This window comes from Perca flavescens, chromosome 6 (assembly GCF_004354835.1).
Source record: "Perca flavescens isolate YP-PL-M2 chromosome 6, PFLA_1.0, whole genome shotgun sequence".
Taxonomy (NCBI): domain Eukaryota; kingdom Metazoa; phylum Chordata; class Actinopteri; order Perciformes; family Percidae; genus Perca; species Perca flavescens.
In genome coordinates this window covers 39,741,575-39,762,767 of record NC_041336.1, presented here as the reverse complement: position 1 = coordinate 39,762,767, position 21,193 = coordinate 39,741,575, and the positions used below count along the sequence as shown (strand labels likewise).

The window sequence follows — 21,193 nt, the reverse complement described above, 5'->3', positions numbered from 1 at the left end:
TGACGTTCAAACAGGCCTGCGTGTGTGTTTTGAAAAATATCTTTATACTGCAAGGCTATACGTATTATATTAAAGTTGGATATTGGATGTGAAAAGAAGGAAATGGTTCTAACATTGCATTTTAGATGTGTGTGAATTTCCCACACCAGGAGTAATTTATATAGTTCTATTTTATAGTGATTGATTATCTATTCAAAAAATGTTCTATTAAAGAAAAGATAGAAAATAAATATTTATGTGTGCTGTAAAGTTGAAAATCGGAATCGGCTAAAATAGGTATCGGCTGGCCTAACTCAAAGAATCGGAATCGGCCTAGAAAGTTGTAATTGTGCATCTCTAACAGGAACCAGTGACCGGTTGCCCCAGTTTTACTCTGCACTCCAACAAGGTCATCACATCTTGCTCTTAAGTGTACGCTTAGACATGAAAGGTCTGTATGAGTTTGTGTGCATTCTGAATGCACACACACATTGTGAGTGACACTGCAGAGGTGAGACATTAACTACAGAAGGTGCCATGTTGAGGCTGTATGTCGTCTGGGAGACTAGGGTAACCAAGTCAGAGTGGTTCATACTGCCTGCTGTGGTATGCTATATCTGCTTGCAACCCTTATGCTGCATGTGTGTCTGGCTGTGTCACTTTGTGTGCATGTATAAAATGGATATCGACACGAGAGTATGCGCTGGAGGGCTGATTTAGGCTGGTATACAGGGCCAACAGGACAATCATGCACATTAGAGGTCTCAGCCTCTAAGGCATTTACATTTGGGTTTTCTGTAACCCGACATTACTGCAGAAGGATGCCTCTGCTCCACCCGTTATCTACCACAGCATAAAACCAATACTATACTATAATCTAATCCACTTGCCACTGGTCCAGACCAAAGCTATGTCTGTTCTATGCAACTTCAGCTAACCTTTCCTCTGCCCAGTAGTTGCATTTAGTAGTTGTAGTGTAATTTGTTTCCAGCAATAAATTGGGTAAACACCTCTGAAAACCAACTCAGAATCCTTACCAGTAGCCAAGTACATGTGTTTTTCTACATTATATTGTGAATTTAAAACTTTCAATAGGATTTGAAATGAAGGTGTAGAGACTTATATGTGTGGGTGGAATCCCTGGTCCATGTTTGGAGATATGTTTTGGTTTCCCACTGAAACAATGGCACTAAACCACACACTCTTCATTAGAAACACAGCATGGTAAATATCAGATACCTTTCCCTTCCCTCAAAGCCACAAACCAAGCCAAAAAGCCATCATAACTAAATAACTGACTGAAAATAAGCCTCACATGTCCATATGGCACAGATAATTGGGCCTGACATTTTTTCCCTTCAACAGGACCACAAAGTATTAAACACAGGGGCATTCTGGGGCTTCACGCTGATGCTAAACAGGTAAATGTTTACATTGCTGAGGTCCTGGGTTTGGCTGTGAAGCACTAAATAACTGTGGCAAACTGTTCCACTATCACATACTAGTATTGGGGGCTAAATGAGTCAGCACTGTGTCACACTAGTTCACCAATACTTGATGCAAAGCCAACAATGCCTCTATCTGGTGGGGCAAATTGGAAGATTTTGTATTTAGAAGCTGGTATGCAAAGATTCTTGTAAGCGTTTCATTTAACATTAATGTAGAATAGCTAAATTCAATGTCAGTTTACAGAGGCTACACATTTAGCCATCTTTAACCAGTTGAGGTGAGTGAGTTCAGTGTGCAAAAATCACTGATTATATGACACTATCTTCAGGAATGTGGAAGTTAATAATAACACTGGAAGACAATAACAACAGTCGGCAACCGGCACAGTGAGGAGGAATCAAGCAAGGGGTTGAGAGTGGGGCGATGTCTTGATATGACATGTTGCTGTTAGGTTCGCCTTAGCGCGATGACTCATACAGGTGCGGTGCTCTCCAATCCTTTACCCCGCCTTGATGCTGAACTCAGTCCTCATCTTACACACAAAGACTGTTACCATAACTTCCAATTTAGACCGTGACACCAGCCATCACCCAGATATCCCTGTTGGTCATCTCCCTGCGGGGAGACCCATCATAGTACTCGCTGCATTGGGAGTGCATTCTTCAGTTGCTTTTGACACAAAAGAAGCATGCCACTGTTTTTACAATATCATGGAATAGAATTTCAGACTCTGAGGCCTGGGGAAAACTCATAACCCAGTTTATAGACTTGACCTAGGGCTGGGCGATATATCAATATAAAAAATATATCGATATATTTTTAAATGTGAAATGGAATTAGACCACATCGTCTGCGGAGCGTGCGAAGGAGGAATTGGTTAGTAAAAGAAAAAGCAGTGGCTCAGTAATTTGGAGGTGGTTCGGATTCAAAGTATCAGATGAGCAACAAAATCACGTTATATGTAAGCAGTGCCATAAACAAGTTACAGCCAGGGGTGGAAGCACTACAAATCTTTTTCACCACCTAAAACAGCGGCACAAACTGCAATACAAAGAGTGTGTGAAACTTCGCTCTGCAGAAGCCCCAGTCGCAAGCCATCGACAACCCAAAAAAGCTCCAGCCCCGAAACAAAGCTTACTGCAAACTTCATTTTCCCGCAGTGTGCCTTATGAAAAGAAAAGTGACAAGTGGTGTACTATAACTAAAGCGGTGTCCTATCACATTGCTAAAGATATGGTCCCTGTTGCAACTGTGGAACAAGTCGGGTTCAAAAAGCTACTGAAAACTATGGACCCGAGATATGAGCTTCCCAGTCACAACTACTTTGCACGAGAAGCACTGCCACAAATGTACACTGAAGTCAGGCAGGACCTTGCTGAAAGGCTCGCTAACGTGACCCATTTTGCATTGACCAGCGATATGTGGTCGAGCAGGACGTGTGAGCCTTACATGAGCGTGACAGTTCACTTCATTCAAGACTGGGAGATGAAAACAGCGTGTCTCCAAACAAGTTATTTCCCCCAGGATCACACCGGTGAGCATATAGCCGAGGCCCTGCAGGACGCAATTGCAAGCTGGAAACTCCGAGAAAAGCATCTGGTTGCTATAACAACCGACAACGGGAGCAACATCGTCAAAGCGGTTGAGCTGAACGAGTGGCTGAGGATGCAGTGCTTCGGTCACAGACTACACTTGGCTATTGGTGAGTGCAGCGTTGTAAGGAGTATTCAGATATTTTACTTGAAACAAAAACATATTAAAATGTTAGTTTTTCCTTATTTTCCTTTGTGTCGGTCTGCAATTTTGTGTTTTATGCTGCTGTCTTGACCAGGTCTCCGTTGAAAAATGTATTGTTAAATAGAGGTTAAATAGATTAATAAAACACAAAACTTATAGTACTAAAAGTAAAATCACTTACAATACAGAATGCTATATTTCAGAACCATATTTATTAGGTTATTGGATCAGAATTAGTGATGTATTGATGTGTTTACCACTTTAATGTTACAGCTGGTAAAGGTGAGGTAATTATGACTTTAAAATGTTGGTTAGCCTGTTGATATGATCAAGGTAACAAATTTAGCTATTAACTAGAGTATAGTTTTTTCTCTGGATTGAAAGAGCAAACTGCAAAGTAACTAGAAACTAATGTTGACACGTAGGCCTAAACATTGTGGAGTAGAAATATGAAGTAGCATTAAAAAATAGCATAAATACTAAGAACAACAACAAGAATGAAACATGAGTAAATTGTGTTGATTAAAAAAATAAATGAGAAAATAATATCAATGTAGAATATTTCTAAAGCTTGATTTTGGAAAGCACTTAGTTGTATGAGTGTGTTAAATTGAAACCAGAGTCAAATTTCTCACATTAACACATTGTTTTAATAGTTTTTTTTATGATTCGGACAGGACATGGCATGAATGACAAGTGCGTCACCCGGGCCATTTCTCTGTGCAAGAGAATTGTAAGCTGTTTTTCGTACAGCTGGAAGAAAAGGAGACATCTTGCTGAAGTCCAGATTCAGCTGGGTCTGCCAAGTCACCAACTCATAACCGAGTCTGCCACACGCTGGGGATCAAGGCAGCAGATGATAGAGAGAGTCCTGGAGCAGGAAGGAGCACTGGCCAAAGTCCTGTCTAATGACAAAAAAGACCAGGCACCTTGTCCCTACCTGGCAGGACTTAGAGGTCCTAGAAGCAGTCCAAAAGGTCCTGAAACCTCTCCAGGACTTTACCGATGCTTTGTCAGGTGAGGAGTACGTCACTATCATATGTGAAACCTGTGCTGCACCTTTTTAACGAAAGTCTCCTGGCATGTGAAGAGGGTGATAGCGAGCTTTGCAAATCGATCAAGACCAGCATTGTTGAGTACCTCAACAGCAAGTATTCTGACCCAGCCGCTACTGACCTATTAGAGATGGCTTCATTTGTGGATCCACGGTTCAGGGCCACCTACATCCCAAGTGAAAAAGTCGATGCATTGAAGCACAGAGTTGTCTTGGAGGTGGAGACGCTACTGGCTGATCAGAGCAGCTGTCAACCGCCTTACCTACATGTGCCCACTGTGCCTGAGCCTGCAGATGGAGAAGCAGCAGTAGCACCAACAGCTAAGACACTGGCAAGCTTCTTCAAGCAGCGCACAGCCACCACCACTGCACCAACCAAGAGAGGGGCTATTGAAAATGAACTATCAAGTTACTTGAAGTCAGCAAGTGTGGAGAGCGACACTGATCCCCTCAAGTGGTGGAAGGATCATGAAGTTGTCTTTCCAGCTCTGAGCCACCTGGCAAAAAAGTATCTCTTGGTACCAGCTACCAGTTCACCCTCCGAAAGGGTTTTCAGCTGCAGTGGCAATATCAACCTGCCACAGAGCATCTCTGAAGCCGGATGCCGTCGGCAGGCTGGTGTTTCTCGCACAAAATCTTTAAACAAAGGAGGACACGCTTGTCTGTCTTCTAATGTCTACCTCAAGACAGCATTACTGTTTATCATAGTAAAAAAAGAGGGGGAAAATGTTTATTGAGTTGATAGTCTGTTTCTTGTCAAACTGGTTGAGACTGTTCAGATAAGAAATTGAGTTAACAAAAAGGAAAAGGTTATTCTCAAGTTGATGTTTAAAAAAAAAAAAAATCTTAAACTGAGCACTTTATTTTGTTCTGTCTTTCTATATAAATGCTGCCCTCACTAGGGTTTGTCATATTTTATTCTTTTGTAATGTTCGTTATTTCCATCTGTGGATCTGTAAGAAAAGAGAAGGAAATCTGTAATTTGATTTTAATAAGCCATTTATAGTTGTCAAACTAAAAACATTTTGATAGTGTATTTTTCTCATATTTATTTAAGAAAAAGATTGGCCTATTTTATTTTATAGGCTATTTTTATTTAAGATATTTTTATTTATTTAAATGTGCACCTTATGGAGCTTTGATTTAAAAAAAAAAAAAAAAAAAGAAAAGGTACTCCTGTCGTTATACAGTATTTGTTTACATTTAATTGTTATTTGAACAGCTGAGCATTTAATAATGAACCAGGTGAAGAAACCTGTTTATTATTTATTCATTTGATTTTGCAACTGTTCACTGAAATAGCCGGTTTCAATAAAACTACTTGTGACATGTCATATCTGCCTTTGACTTTGACTGAACATTTGCTCTCACTTTGTGGAAAAAATATCGGGATATATATCGTATATCGATATTCAGCCTAAATATATTGGCATATGACTTTTGGTCCATATCGCCCAGCCCTACCTTGACCCACAACCCTCCTACTTTAACAAAAGTGACATCTCTGCCGAAGTGCTCACTAGCTGGCACTAGTTCAGTAGGCTATTCGAAATGCAGAAGTGTCTGGGACAGACAGTGTCTGGGACAGCAATGTGGCATGGGGTGATGGCGCCAGGTGATAAGTCAGAGATCACTTAAATTATTAGGATTAATCCTTTAGGCAACATACATTTTGTGCCAAATGTCATGGCAGTCCATCAATCAGTTTTCAAGACACTTTACTTAAATGTCAAACTCATCACCAAAGTCATTAGGATTAATTTCTCTGGGCACCATAGATATAGGTTTTCATCTCAATACATATTTTTTGAGAACACGTTTGTCTCTCCACGTTAATGGAATTAACAGTATATTCAAAAGGCAAATGTAATGGCTTCCGTCGTCAGATTGCAACCTGCCTGGGCTTATGTTGAATAAAGTGATAAAAAGATCCTAATATAGTATGTCGGAAAAGTCATAGTATAGTATGTCGAAAAAAGTGTAAAGAAGCAATAATATAGTATATCAAAAAAAGTGATAAAAAAGTCATAATACGTCGAAACAGATCATAGTATAATATGTTGAATATAGTATGTAAATAAAATTCACCGTATATGTCGAAAAAAGTCATAGTTTAGTATGTCACAAAAGTCATGTGTCGAAATAAGTGATAAAAACGCTATAATATAGTATGTCAAAAAAGTGATAAAAATGTTATATGCCGAAAGAGTCATAGTATAGAATGTCACAAAAGTCATAGTATACTATGTTGAAAAAAATTATAAAACAATCAATAATATTGTATGTCATAAAAGTGATTAAAAAAGTCAAGTTATAGCCTACGTAATAAAAAGTCAGAAGAGGTGGCAGAGTGGTTAAGGTGATGGACTGCTAATCCATTGTGGGGGGGGCGTTGTTTACTGTTAAGTGTACTGTAAGTCTGTGCTACCAACATTGCCATCTTGAGTTCAGCTAGCTTCACGTTTTCTGCCTCTGTCTGTTCTTTCATGATGAAGGATGAAATCGCCCGTGTGCCCTTATGTGCCTCTTCTGCGCGATGGTGCCGCTGTGTTTTAATGTGCTGGGTGATGTCATTTTCCTCGCCGTGCGCTACATTAAAATCAATGCGACACACCTTACAAAAAGCATGGAGGTTGTCGATATGACTAAGATGCATGTAAATTGTTGCGCCCAACATGTTGAAAGTTACAGCTATATTTCGATTTCTTTGTGGGAACACCACCTTCACCTACCATTTTCATCTGCTCGCTTTCGGGTCTGAACTTTCCACGAAGCTTGCGCAGAGATCAACTGCGCAACTGGGTTACAGGTTGCCAGGTTGAGGTGACAAACGGGTTGAAAATTGTATATGGTGTGTGGATTGTGTGAATAGGATGCGTTTCATACAAGATCTGGCAACTGGTCAACATTAAACAAACATATTGGTCTGATTATTTATAAAGGAGTTTGGATCATGCAAATGACGGGAGTTCCCCGGGAGAAATAACTCACTGGGAGGGGTCCGGGAGATAGGGCTAAAAAACGGGAGAAACCCGGGAAAAACACCTCACCTGTTCAAATCATTGAACTCACTGCCTGGGGTTCAATTACACACAGTTTCAAAAGACAAAGAAAAAGATACACTCGCACCGAGAATAACTTCTACATAGTAATTGTGGCTGTAGCCTTTAACTCCGTTGCTTCCGGTTGCTGGATGAGGTTTCAGGAGACAGAACAATCCACTCTCATAGTGTGGTTTAACCTTTTTCCCCCAAAAAATCATCCATCATCTTATTTACCCATAAATGTCATCTTTCATATCAGTAAAATTGCGAACGGGTGCACATATGTTACTTTTAAGACAGCCTAGGTGCCACAAAAAGTACACTGAATAATGTAAGATGATCAGTTAGATGCATCCAATGGGAGAAATGATATGTCTACAGTGAGGACAGAACAGATCAACATGTCATGAATCTTTCCATCCAACCTCAGGAAGACGTGCTGGTAGGGGGATCTCTTTGTTATGGCCTGATGAGTTTATCATTGAGTGGCTCCTGTCATGTCAATCAATGAGCATCCCCTTCCCCGCTTTTTTGCACAATTTCAATTTAGAAATTATACCTTTTTAAATAGTAAACAATTTTGGTCTAAATAATATTTCAGTGAACTAGCAGATAGTAGCCTAAAGATAAGAACACAGTTTAATATTTAAAGTGATGGTTCGGAGTAATTTCACCCTAGGGTCCTTTGCACCATGACCTCGAGCCAAACAACCCCCCCAGAAGCCTTTTTTCACCTGGGTCTAACATTGGGAGAGTTAGCGTAGAGTAGCGCTATCAGCTGAATAGCTTAGTGCAGGCGCTAATGGATCCGAGAGTGTCTCTTGTACATTACCCCACTAATAATGCCCAAATGATACCAAACTTCTACACTAGTACAAATAGGTTATGTACTCATAAAACGATGGATTGGAAAGTTTGTAAGTACACCAGAAGTTTATGTAAATAACACTAAGACGAGTGCTTAGGGACGTCTACAAATTACAAAAAACACCGAAAAGAGATACAACCAGAATATTTACTAATTTAACTTATTTTTTTAAAGTAAGTGCTGTAGTACAACTAGCAGGAGACAAGTTATAATTGAGGTAAGTTTGGAGACATTGTCTTATTTAATCATTAAAGGAACACGCCGACTTATTGGGAATTTAGCTTATTCACCGTAACCCCCAGAGTTAGACTAGTCCATACATACCCTTCTCATCTCCGTGCGTGCTGTAAGGCTGTCTGACGCCCCCAGCATTAGCTTAGCCTAGCACAGATCCTGCAGGTAACTGGTTCCAACTAGCCTACTGCTCCAAATTGTGACAAAAGTGACAAAATAACGCCAACATGTTCCTATTTACATGTTGTGATTTTAGAGTCACCAGCGTGTACAAAAAACAACGTAACATGAGACACAGCCGTCTTCTAACAGTAAACAAACTGGGAACTATATTCTCAGACAGGCTTGCTGCGAGCATATCACTCCACCCACGTACTATATTCTTCCACCTAAGAATATAGTTCCTGGTTTGTTTACAGTTAGAAGATGGCTGTGTCTCATGTTACGTTGTTTTTGTACACGCTGTGACTCTATAAATCACAACATGTAAATAGGAACATGTTGGAGTTATTTTGTCACTTATTGGGAGCAGTAGGATTACTGGAACCATTCACCTGATGTTCTGTGCTGGGCTGATGTCGCTGGAGCTGTCAGACAGCATTACAGCACGCACGGAGATGAGAAGGGTATGTATCGACTTGTCTAACTCTGGGGGTTACAGTGAATAAGCTAAATTCCCAATAAGTCGGTGTGTTCCTTTAAATTAGTAAATATTTGTGTTGTATCTCTTTTCGGTGTTGTAATTTGTAGACGGCCCTAAGCACTCGTCTTATTGACAGTAGCAGCAGAGAGCAGAAGCCAACAGGCAAGTGTTATTTACATAAACTCCTGGTGTACTTACAAACTTTCCAATCCATCGTTTTATGAGTACATAACCTATTTGTACTAGTGTAGAAGTTTGGTATCATTTCGGGCATTATTAGTGGGGTCATGTACAAGATAAAACTCTTGGATCCATTAGCGCCTGCACTAAGCTATTCAGCTGATAACGCTAAACGCGCCCAATGTTCGATCTAGGTGAAAAAAGCTTCTGGCGGGTGGGGGTTGTTTGGCTCGAGGTTGTGTTGCAAAGCACCCTAGGGTGAAATTACTCTGAACCATCACTTTAACTCCTGCTAAATTTTGCTAGCTAGCTGTTACCATGTGAGATGTAGCTTGATTGAGAATGCTAATTGAGTTGTTTTAATGTATCAATTTCCATGCATTCTTTATTTTATTAATAGGTTGTTCCTTTTAAACCTCAAGTTTGCACACAGCCCACATTGTCAGCTCAAAATTATTTCAAAAGTACCTTTTCACATTAACTTGCTAGCTATGTAACTCACAACATGAGACATTTCACTTTGTCAGTGTCCAACATAACATTGTTCCCCCCGAGCCAGTAGATTCCCAGAATTTTGCAACCCTAGTCAAGCGTAAATTCTGAATGTTTTCTAACACTGTCTAGCTTCTGAGAAAAGCCAACAATCTCCAAGGAAGCCAGGCTATAAATTAGTCAACTTGTTATTTACTACTAAAGTTTTCCCAGACAATAATTACATGACAAAACAAGGATACACACCCGGAGCCTTGCTTGATTTAAGTGCCAGCTAGGACACTGTGGCATCACCTTCATGACACCAGTTCAGTAGAGAGTGGACACTTGCAATTGTTTCATGCAGCATCTGACTTTATGTCTAAAGAAAATCCTGAAAAAGACTTGCATTTGCTACTCCGGTTTGAGATTCACTCAAGTAAAAAAATACAGTATTTGGGGCCATACTTAACCAGTTGGCTGGCATTCACAGTAACATTAGATTGTACCCTTTCCTTAGTTGGTGACATTTTTGAGGTCAGTTACGGTTCTGTATGTACGGTTCTGTAAGTTGCTGGCTTGAGACATCCTCCTCCCTGCCCCAGCCTGGGCTCCGAGTCAAAACGAGGGATCCTGGTTGGTAGCGGCTGGTGGTAGTTGGGCTGGGCAGCAGCTCTGGTGGCTGCAGCTTTACTACTCATTGTGCTGCAGGGTTGTCATTAGATGCCGGAGTCATTCCACTGGCTGCAGGGGAAATGTCATGTTTACCGCCATTCCCATACACACCTAAACCTAATGAGCAACATAGAGCTTGTCCTACTGCATTCACTCCTTCCTCACTACTTCAATCTGCGCTCCTTCTGTTTTGTTCTTCCTGACTCCATCGTTCCTCCATGCTGTGGTTCGTCTCATCCCCGTCACCAGTTTTTCTCTTTGCTCCTCCATCCATTTACTCTGCTTTCATGAAGCATATGCTCTCAGTCCTAGTGCTCCCCACCACTGACAGGCTGGCGGCCAATGACCTGGCATAACCTCAGAGGCTAAAGTCAGAGCTGTCACTCTCCCATGGCACGCATGCACGCACACACACACAAATGGGGGCCCCACAAAGGCATGTGGACGTATACTGCACAGTCAAATATGAATGTGTATATAGCAGAGGTGTGGACTCGAGTCATGTGACTTGGACTCGAGTCAGACTCGAGTCATGAATTTGATGACTTCAGACTTGACTCGACAAAATGTACAAAGACTTGCAACTCGACTTGGACTTTAACATCAATGACTCGTGACTTCACTTGGACTTGCGCCTTTTGACTCGAGAAGACTTGCTACTTCCCATGAAAACTGGGGAAACAAATGTTCACACGGCCGCGCCGCTCTCAGTTTATCTACATCTGTGAAAAAAATGTGAAATGTGCACCACCTGTATGCATGCAGAGTGCACGCGCGCTGCCTGCACGACATCCAATCACTGTAGTCCCACGTTGTTTTGATTCGACAGCATCTAAGCAGGGAAATTGCAAGACAACCAATGAAGCGCAACAACGCGCCAGTTGGCAAAATGATACTGGGCTATAAAAATTACGAGGTAGTCGACAAAAAACGAGTTGCAATTTGCAAAACATGCCGGTCGAAGATTACAGACGGAGCTGCCACAACGTCCAACTTTGTTCGACACCTGAAGTTGCACAAAGAAAGGTAAGATTTGAACGAATGCTAAGCACCTTATCCGATGTACCGTAACTTACTAGCTGCTGCGTATTTACTGTATCAACGAGACAGTAAACGCACGTCTCCCTTGCTGGTTCATGCTTACAAAAATAGGGATTTTTGAACCCGGATTATATGGAGGTACATGAGTGTAGCGAACTCAGATGGAAAACCTCGCCAACATCATGTCAACGTCCGTTTTAAAGTACCATAACACAGTCACAGTAGATCCACCATTAGCCTTCCCTTTTCATATCATGCCCAAACAGCAGGCAGCACATGGACATAGAGTGCTACGTAGTCTAGGTCTGTGAGGCAGTGCACCACTGGGATATACAGTACAGGCCAAAAGTTTGGACACACCTTCTCATTCAATGTATTTCTTTATTTTCATGACTATTTACATTGTAGATTCTCACTGAAGGCATCAAAACTATGAATGAACACATATGGAATTATCTACTTAACAAAAAAGTGTGAAATAACTGAAAACATGTCTTATATTTTAGATTCTTCAAAGTAGCCACCCTTTGCTTTTTTTGATAACTCTGCAAACCCTTGGTGTTCTCTCAATGAACTTCATGAGGTAGTCACCTGAAATGGTTTTACCTTCACAGGTGTGCTTTGTCAGGGTTAATTAGTGGAATTATTTCCCTTATTAATAAAAAAAGCAAAGGGTGACTACTTTGAAGAATCTAAAATATAAGACATGTTTTCAGTTATTTCACACTTTTGTGTTAAGTACATAATTCCATATGTGTTCATTCATAGTTTTGATGCCTTCAGTGAGAATCTACAATGTAAATAGTCATGAAAATAAAAAAAACTCATGTGAATGAGAAGGTGTGTTCAAACTTTTGGCCTGTACTGTACATGATTTGTATAAATTGTATTTCTGTGGTAAGAGGACTTGAAATGACTCGAAATTAAAATGGTAAGACTTTGGACTCGACTTGAGACTTGTTGGCTTTGACTTTTGACTCGACTCGGGACTTGCCTCATCTTTGACTCGACTTGACTCGGGACTCGAGGGCAAAGACTTGAGACTTACTTGTGACTTGCATAACAATGACTTTGTCCCACCTCTGGTAAATAGTGTGTTCAAGTACAGCACACATGCATACACACACTGCTTTTCATAAATTGCTTACTCAGGATTGAGTGATTTATATTTCACAGGTTGCCTCCTGCTGCTGATGCTATAATGGTATTTTGGCATTAAAGTGTAAATTTAGGGAAAAGGAGATATACGGAACATATAGTGTAACAAGACTAGGTCAAAACCTAGTATATGGCTGGGCCGTGTATGGTCAATATGTTGAAGTGTAGCCAAATTGTTACAGGGATAGTCAGCGGTGGTGTTTATAATGTAAATATAGATATTGAATGTTCATCTTTAGTAGTGCTGAGCGATAGTATTTCTATCATCATTATTCATTAAACATCATCATTAAACTATTATAAAAATGACATAATTAAAAAAAAACTGTAGTATTTACCATCATGCTGCAGCCTCTCCCCTGCTCTGTGTCAGGGCTGAGCTCCTCCCAATACACACACAAACAAACACACACAGAGCAAAGTCAGCGAACAGCAGATCAGAGAGGCTGCACTGGAGACAACTACGCTCCTAACTGGAGCCTAAGTAAGTGCAATAAAACCATTCATCATTTGTTGATTCAGCTGTTCATTAAGCATAAACATGTAGAAAGTTTGAATCTGCTCTGCCGCAGTTCCATTGCTATTATGTTTTACACAAGCACAGTTGCACTGGCTCTGCTCATAGTGAATTATGACAAGCTAAAACAAAAGCTGTTTGTATGAAAGCTAATGGTTTCTTAGTTTGCCACATATCCTAAAATTTGACAAATTCTTGTAAACTTTTGATTTATTTACCCCTCTCTGCTGCTCTCCTGGAGTTTTAATTCCCAGATTTTTACTAATTGAAATATCAAAACCCCATCCACTATATTTATTTAGAAATAGCATTGTGGCAATGCTGTTTGTGTCTGTGACACACACACACACACACACACACACACACACACACACACACACACACACACACACACACACAGAGTTGTGCTGCTCATTTGTAAGTAGCCTACTTTGCCCGTGCTGCTAAGCCTGTGCATTTAAAAGGTTGAAATGGGTGGCAAAACCAAACCACCATGTATTGAGGAAGTTAATTAGCTGATTGACGGGTGATAGCGGAGGTAAAAGCCTGTGTCGTGACAATACAGTTTGAAAGGGCAACGGCCAATGGGGAAACACCAACACTGTCTTCATCACACTTACTCCAACCAATGGGGGAACTTCATCACTAAGTGACAGAGCGACTCAGTGACTGAGGGACAGAGTGACAGAGTTTTGAGTTTATAGGCCTGGCCCTGGGCCCTGTGGACCACGATCCAGCCAAAAATTAAATAAAGCTGTGGCATATTTATGCAGTGTATACTGTATACAGCCATCTAAATTCATTCTACAGTGTACAGAGTATGGGAATGAGAAGTGAATAAAAACAGTCCATACTTGGGAGCTAAACTGGGCTGCGGTTTGACTGGTGCAGAATGGTGCTTTTAAAAGTTAGCAAAACAAGCGAGTCTTTCCAGAATAAGTTGCCAACAGTTATTTGTTGGATCTGTATTTTTACACCACTAAATTGGTTGAGAGTAATTTAAAAAAAGCAGTGATGACAAAAACAAAATTTGCTGTGCTTTTACTGTATGCACGCGTACACACACACACACACACATGCTAGACTCTTAAGTGACACCACGCCTTCCCGTATAGTATGCCTCCTCTTCCCTCAGGCCGTCCATCAAAACGCGACAGGAAGAGAAAGTTTAGTTCTGTCCCGCCACCGAGGAGTCGTCCTTGCCACTGGGTTTGCTGGCTTCACTCCCTTCCGCCGACCCTGTAATTGCGCGGCCACCGCAGGGTCCTAACTCATGCACCACCATGTGATCTCCGTGACAAATGAGAGTCGGGACGAGGCTTGACTACTTGCTGAAGCCTTTAAAGTGGCACTCTGCGATTAGCGGAGAGGGGTGAGTGCTCGGCGAACCGGAGGTCCTGTTGAATCAGAGCGCTGGGAGAGAAGCAGGGTGGGAGGAAACACAAACACTCACTCACCCCGTGCCATACAATAACTCGCTCTCTCTCTCACGACAGAGAGAGGGTGAGAGAGCACAAGAAAGTGTAGAACAGCCTCTGCGCTGGGCGGAGGGCCAAGCCATCCTCCAGAGGAGCCAGGACGCCAGAGGAGACCTCAGACAGGAATAACTCCAAACAAGCCATAAAGTCCCATTAAAACCAATTCATCTCAATTACTCCCCGACACACACACAGCATGCACTCATTCTCTACCTTTATGGCCTGCAACCACACCGCACCACAGACTGCATCAGTGTACACACAGACAAACGACTATAACTGTACACTCCAACTGAGTGACAGCTCTTTGTGAGCATCTCAAAGGCTGCCGCATGTACGAACAGACATTACGGTAGTAGAAATCAATCAACGAAAGGCCTTATTAAATGGTTTATACCATAACAAAGGGGTTATTTTTGCATTTTGTAATCCTATATGTACATAGCGGAAATACTGGGGTATCTTTGTTTAATTGAGGTTTGTTCCCTTTTCTGGTTAATTTTAGTGAGGCTATGTTGAGGAAAGCTGTTCATAAATAATAAACTGTTGTATGCTCGGGAATGCAAAGTGCTATCTACAGAAAATATTTTTTGGGTTTGGACATTAAGGCTCTGTGGCAGGATGTCCTGCTAGTGCAGGGGTGCAAGTGTAAGTTTTTACACTTCAGATCTACTTTTACATTTTTCAACATCACAAGATCTACTAGTCCCAAATCCCAGTCTCTATCCCATCATGAGTTGCATAAAGCACATTTTCCATTTCAGAGAAGGGAGTGATAGGAATCTTTGGCATTGGGAGGAGGATGGTAGCTTCTCATAATCAGGGATGTAGCAGCTGGTGGCAAGTCTCAGGCAGGCGGATGGGTGGTCATCTGTCATGGTGGATCTGAACTTGTCCTTCATGGTTTTCATGTGGGAGAAGGCAGATTCACACACACAAGTTGGGTTGATCCAAATAGGGATGGCAGGCAAAAGGCACATACCCCTTATCTGAGATCAGGTGCCAAAATTCACCCTTTATGTCAGCGGATGCCCTGGATTTTATCTGAATGTCATTCTGGATAAGAATTTCCTCCTCCACTGCAGTAGTGTCCAGTAGGAATAGTGTTCCCACTTTGGAGGCAATGCCATCCACATCAATATCTGTGCCAAATGGGAAACACATGAGGCCACTGGCTGGAGTGAATCGTGTCTTTCGAAAACTGAGGCAATGCTCTGAACTTGTTCGACACTGTTGAGTTGAACTGCATCTTTGCCCTTAAGGTCTGCATGCGTGCTTTGAAATTAGCGCAGGTCCTGGCGCTGCAGCTTGATTGAGAGTAGCTGTAGTTTGCGCTTACAGTGTTCACAACACTGATCGTGTCAATTATAGTTTTGTTTTTTCCCCTGCAACTCTAAATTCAGAGCATTCAGAATGCCAGTCAATTCAGTGAGGAATGCCAAGTCCATGAGCCACTGCTCGTCATCAAGCTGGGCATACACTGCATCTTCAGATTCTTTCACTTCAGGCAAAAGCTTGCAAAATCTTGCCAGAAATTTGCCTCTGCTTAGCATTGTCAGTATGCAACAGCAACTCCGTGTGTCCCGCTTTAGTATCTTCCCCCTTAGCATGGAAAGCCTTCTCTGAAAGTTTCTCCCCTGGATGGAATTTCCAATTGTCATGCAACATCCATCACGTCTTTCATGTTCAACACCTTCCCTCATAAAGCTTGTTGGTGGATGATGCAATGATAATGGATAAAGTCTGGAAAGAATCTTATTGTTTACACAAGGGAACAAAACCCAAGACCCTCCATGTGGGGGCCCCATCAGCGGTAATGGAGACTAGTTTAGAAATAGGCAGGTGGACTTTGTTCTCTAACTCCATGAAGGCTTGGAAAATATCCTCTCCCCGTGTACGTCCTTTCAGTGGCAAAATGTCCATTATACTCTCTCTGGTACTCATGTCGTTGAACACCATTCTAATGTAATCACACAACTGTGCCGCATCTGTGATGTCTGTGGACTCATCAATTGAAGGGAGAAACACTCAACAGTCAAGGTCATTGTTAGTTGATCCTCAAATGTTCTTGCTATGTCCACACATCGCTGGGTTTCTGGATAATAACAAATCCTTGACAGTCATCATGATTGTATGGTCTTTCATGTTTCACAAGAACTTGACTCAATATGATGCTATGGTGGTTGCTTTTCCCCTGGTGTTGTGCTCCGTGAAAATGCACTGTTGTGCTGCTGGTTGAGATTTTAGTTCTTAGGTTTTGTGCATGGTTTTAAAATGCAGTTCTATAAGAGGAAGCTATGAACTAACATGCTAGCACAACCCCGTGCTGCAGAACTTCACAAACCTCCACAACAGGAAGCCTGTTTAATGCGTCCCAGTACCCGTGACATTCCTACAGGAGCACAGGGACACCACAGAGGCGACGGCATCTGGCTCCTATCAATACTGAGGTTCTGAAAAGAAATGAACCATGTCCCAAATATATTTGTTTCTTTTTTAATATCAGTGACGTACCATTTTGTTGTGAAAGTCACAAAACAGTCAACATAATGTACAATGACATCTTTTGAATAATTTAAATTCTTTTAATTGTTAGTGCATATACACAGTCTGTTAATAAAAGATGGACAGCTAATTTCCTAACAACACTGGCTCTAAAATGTCAGTAGATGCCATGGGAAACACCCACCCAGAGGCCTTAAATTTAGGCACGGTTTACACTACTATGTCCAAAAACAGAATTTTCCTTTTATAGTGGAAAAATGAGCTTCAACTCTAACTTCAGTATAAAAGATATCAGAGAGCTGGCAAAACTGTGAACTCTGAAGTGCAAACAAAGAAGTCAAAACACAAAACACAGCCAATGAACACTAAATATAAAGTCTAAGAAACATGGGTGAAAATAATTGAGTTTAAATAATTGTTAACAATTCCAAACCTTAATTTTAAAAAGGGAGATTCAAAATATTGCAAAGCAAATAACACATTAATAAATATGTTTTCGATTATTCTTAAGAGCTGCTGTGAAAAGAAAAACATAAAACCCTCCGTTTAAGATTGATGAAACTTGTTATTACTTTTTGGTTTGGTTTCAGGTTATGTAAGACTTGTGTCCTTGTGACTTCAGACACTCCGTCTTTTCCACTCAGTCCTGCTATCGGCCTACATGCTGACCTCGATGATCTCAATCTGCCCACACATCTGGCCAAGGCTCCTTAACTAAATAGTCCTCTCCAGTGGAAAATGGACGACCAGTCCAATATAAAGTGCCTTTTGCTCTAAGAGGGCTCACTTCATAACAAAAATTGTCACTGCCATCATCATCATTATCATGTATCATCTAGCCAACAATCATGCATGAGAGAAACAGAAGAGAAAAGTGCAATTTCTCTGCCTCATTTTGATGTTTCTGCCCATTTTGAACAGTGTCTGGTAATTATTCTCATCGGTTTGATCTGTATGGGAGACATCCATAGACTGTACATAACTGGAGACATCCTGGGACAATACAAAGAAGCAGTCATTCTGATGTTCTGAGAAACACTCTGGTGGCGCGTTCAGGCCACCTCGGAATAACAGGGACCGCCCCCGTGGTTATGTTGTTTTTCTGACTGGCAGCGTTCACATGGTCGGGATGCGTGCTCTTCTTCTTCTGTTATATTGGCGTTTGGCATAACAACTTTTTGCATTACTGCCACCAACGGTTGGCTGTAGCCTAGAGCATCAGGTGGGTGAAAACATGAAGATTCTCTGCTGTTTTCTTATGCGAGCATCCAAACAGCACATCGCCAGGTGTTTGTTTATGTTATCTGCAGGACAACCAACGGGAAAAGACACGGATAATGTGTTTTTTTTTTATACATCGGCCTATTTATGAATATGAATAATTTTAAACATGTTATGTCTGTGTATGTTTCTTGGCAGAGGCATTTGTCCACAATAAACATTTGTCATTGAAATATGTTCAGTGAACCAAAGTCGCCAACATCAAACATCAGTTGTCAACAACGCGTCACCAACTGGGAAACTCGGTTAGCTAAATTCTGCCCGAGTTTCCCACCTCTGATTCCCACAGGAAGTGACGTGAATGGTGACGTTTTCACTCGGAAAAATGTTTTTCATGCATCTTGTGTGTGCACAAATGGTTATCTCCCTTGTTCAATATTGAATAAAGCTGCATTTAATCTGAAGTCATCAGACTTGTCATCTGTTGAAGTCTTCATCATCATTGCCAGATATCAGCACGATATCATTGGGGTGAGTGACAATGTGCTGATCTGTTCACTAGCTTTCTTTCAAAAACAACAGAGCAACCATGGCTACTATTAACTATGCATCCTATTTCTCAGTGTCTGTCAGAGCTATGAGCCTATATGACTTTTCAATGCGCCATAGTGTGGATTTGGGCACATTTCTCCAGTGACACTGGGAAGAATTTGAGAAATCTCCAGTGCCTAGCTGTGGAATGTGATTGCTAGCTACTGCCAAGAGGAAGAATGGAAAAGAAGTCAGTAGCAGACAGTCAAGTGGGGGGATTGGAGGAGACGCAGAGGGGAGATTACTCTACTCTAAAAATGTTTGGTAAACCACAAATGGGCTTCACCAACAAAACATTTTGTGATGTACACATCTAATATAGATGAATTACCCAAATGCTGGAAACTCAAGTGCTGGTCAAGGGTTTATTCTTTTTGTAGTGCATTACGCCATACTTTTCACCAGCGACACCAGGAGAGAAAGAAAGAGGAGCTGGAACCATCACAGAAAAACAACCATGAGTAATTTTCCACTGATATAACCACTGAAACACTGCTGCGGCACGATACATGACAGAGTTCACACACACACACACACACACACACACACACACACACACACACACACACACACACACACACACACACACACACACACACACACACACACACACACACACACACACACACACACACACACACACACACACACACACACACACACACACACACACACACACACACACACACACAAAAAGGCATGTATGGCTCCCCTTGCCCCAAAATCCCCCCTTCCCGGCTCTCTTACCCCACATGTTCTTTCTTTCTCTCCACAACGTCCTGCTGGTTCGGTCCAAAGAGCTCATTGTTAACATTGTAATTACAGACAGGAAGTGGGGCCGAAACATCTGGCTACTTTCTTGTACTTATATTGCTGTGTGTGTGTGTGTGTATATATGAGAGAGAGAGAGAGAGAGAGACAGTGGGCCAAAGATATTAGGAGGTGTTGTGGTGGGCCAGAGATGAGCAGATACTGGCGGAAACCCCACGACTGAAAGGGAAACACAGGCATGAGCCCGGTCCGTCTGTCTGCTAATCACTACCAGGCTGCCTGCCTCATCCCTGGCCCGGCTCCAGACCACAGACTCAGAAGGCAGAGGCTACTCTACCACTGTGCTGGGTGTCAAATCTGGGCAGGTATTACCAAGGCAAGGGGATCTAAATGATATGTTGGCTTAAAATAATATTCCATGACATTTTTGTTTTTGTTTTTTTTTTAACCTAGGAACAATCGTTTGGCACACAGCAGGGGTTCCCATCATTTGAAATAATATTTTTCAAGCACATTTCCAACATCTTACAGACCAATAATGTTCTATGTGAAATTCTCATTTGTTAGATTTGTGAACTTTTGATGTGTTAATAGAGAACTTTGAGAACAGTTAGATGATAAGACATAATGGCCAATTACCAATGGGTGAAAGATCCTAGACATGCACGCACGCACATGAGCATGTAAGCGGACGGTTGGTTCTTAACTTTATAGCACTGCTTTACTTTTCTCTTTGCTCCTCTGTCTCTTATTAGCTGCTCTCACACATGCACAGATCATTCACTGATTGAACTGATCAGGGATTAGATAAACTCTACAGAAGTTTGGTGCTCCTTGTATGGGTAGAAATCGTCAGAGCCGTTCTTCCTTGTTTTTATGAGACGGACAACAATGGTGGATTTCAAAGTAATTTTAGTAGAACTTTAGCTGCTGTTACCACAAGGACAGAGGAGACGGACATGGATTTATAAAGAAAATCAGACCATGAGTGACTATTTCCACAAAAAGCAAAAAAGGCTGAATTATGAATTATGTCCTTGGCCTTTTTCCTATTGATTCAGATGTAACATTAAGACATAAAAAGACTACAAAAATTACAAAATCCTTAGCTGCAATGTTGTCAAACATTTTATAGTTCCTCATATTTTTTATTCATAATTAAAGCAATGATTTATTCAGTTATTTCTATGTCTTTATTTGCTTTAACATTGCTACTTTTTGTTGTTCTTGGTAGAGATTGTCTATTATAATTTTATCATACTCAGCAATTATTGCAAGAAAAAACCCAAATATGCACAGAAACTCACATGGTTACAATTTTACTGACACCAGTGCTACTGTTCAGGTAGTTTTGCAGCTATTGTTTCCTGTAGCTTTGCCCTTATTTGAATAACACTAATCTAAAATACAGTGGAAAGAAGCCTTCATCTTCTTCTTCACAGCAGAAAAGGGCAGGTCCTGGGAAATCATCTGGAGGCCACCTGTTGGTAGCCATGATTTGCTGTTCTAAATCATTATCATAATGAGGAGCTCAAGGCTAATTTTTCTATTTATTAGGAAATTAAGCAAAAAGGATA

At 41.2% G+C, this 21,193-nt stretch overlaps 1 protein-coding gene across 1 annotated transcript in view; it reads right to left on the bottom strand.

The window, feature by feature from the left end:
- The window catches only part of bckdhb (branched chain keto acid dehydrogenase E1 subunit beta), an 82,243-nt gene that overhangs the window by 7,927 nt on the left and 53,123 nt on the right, over window positions 1-21,193 (bottom strand). The gene's annotated exons all lie outside the window — the stretch shown is intronic.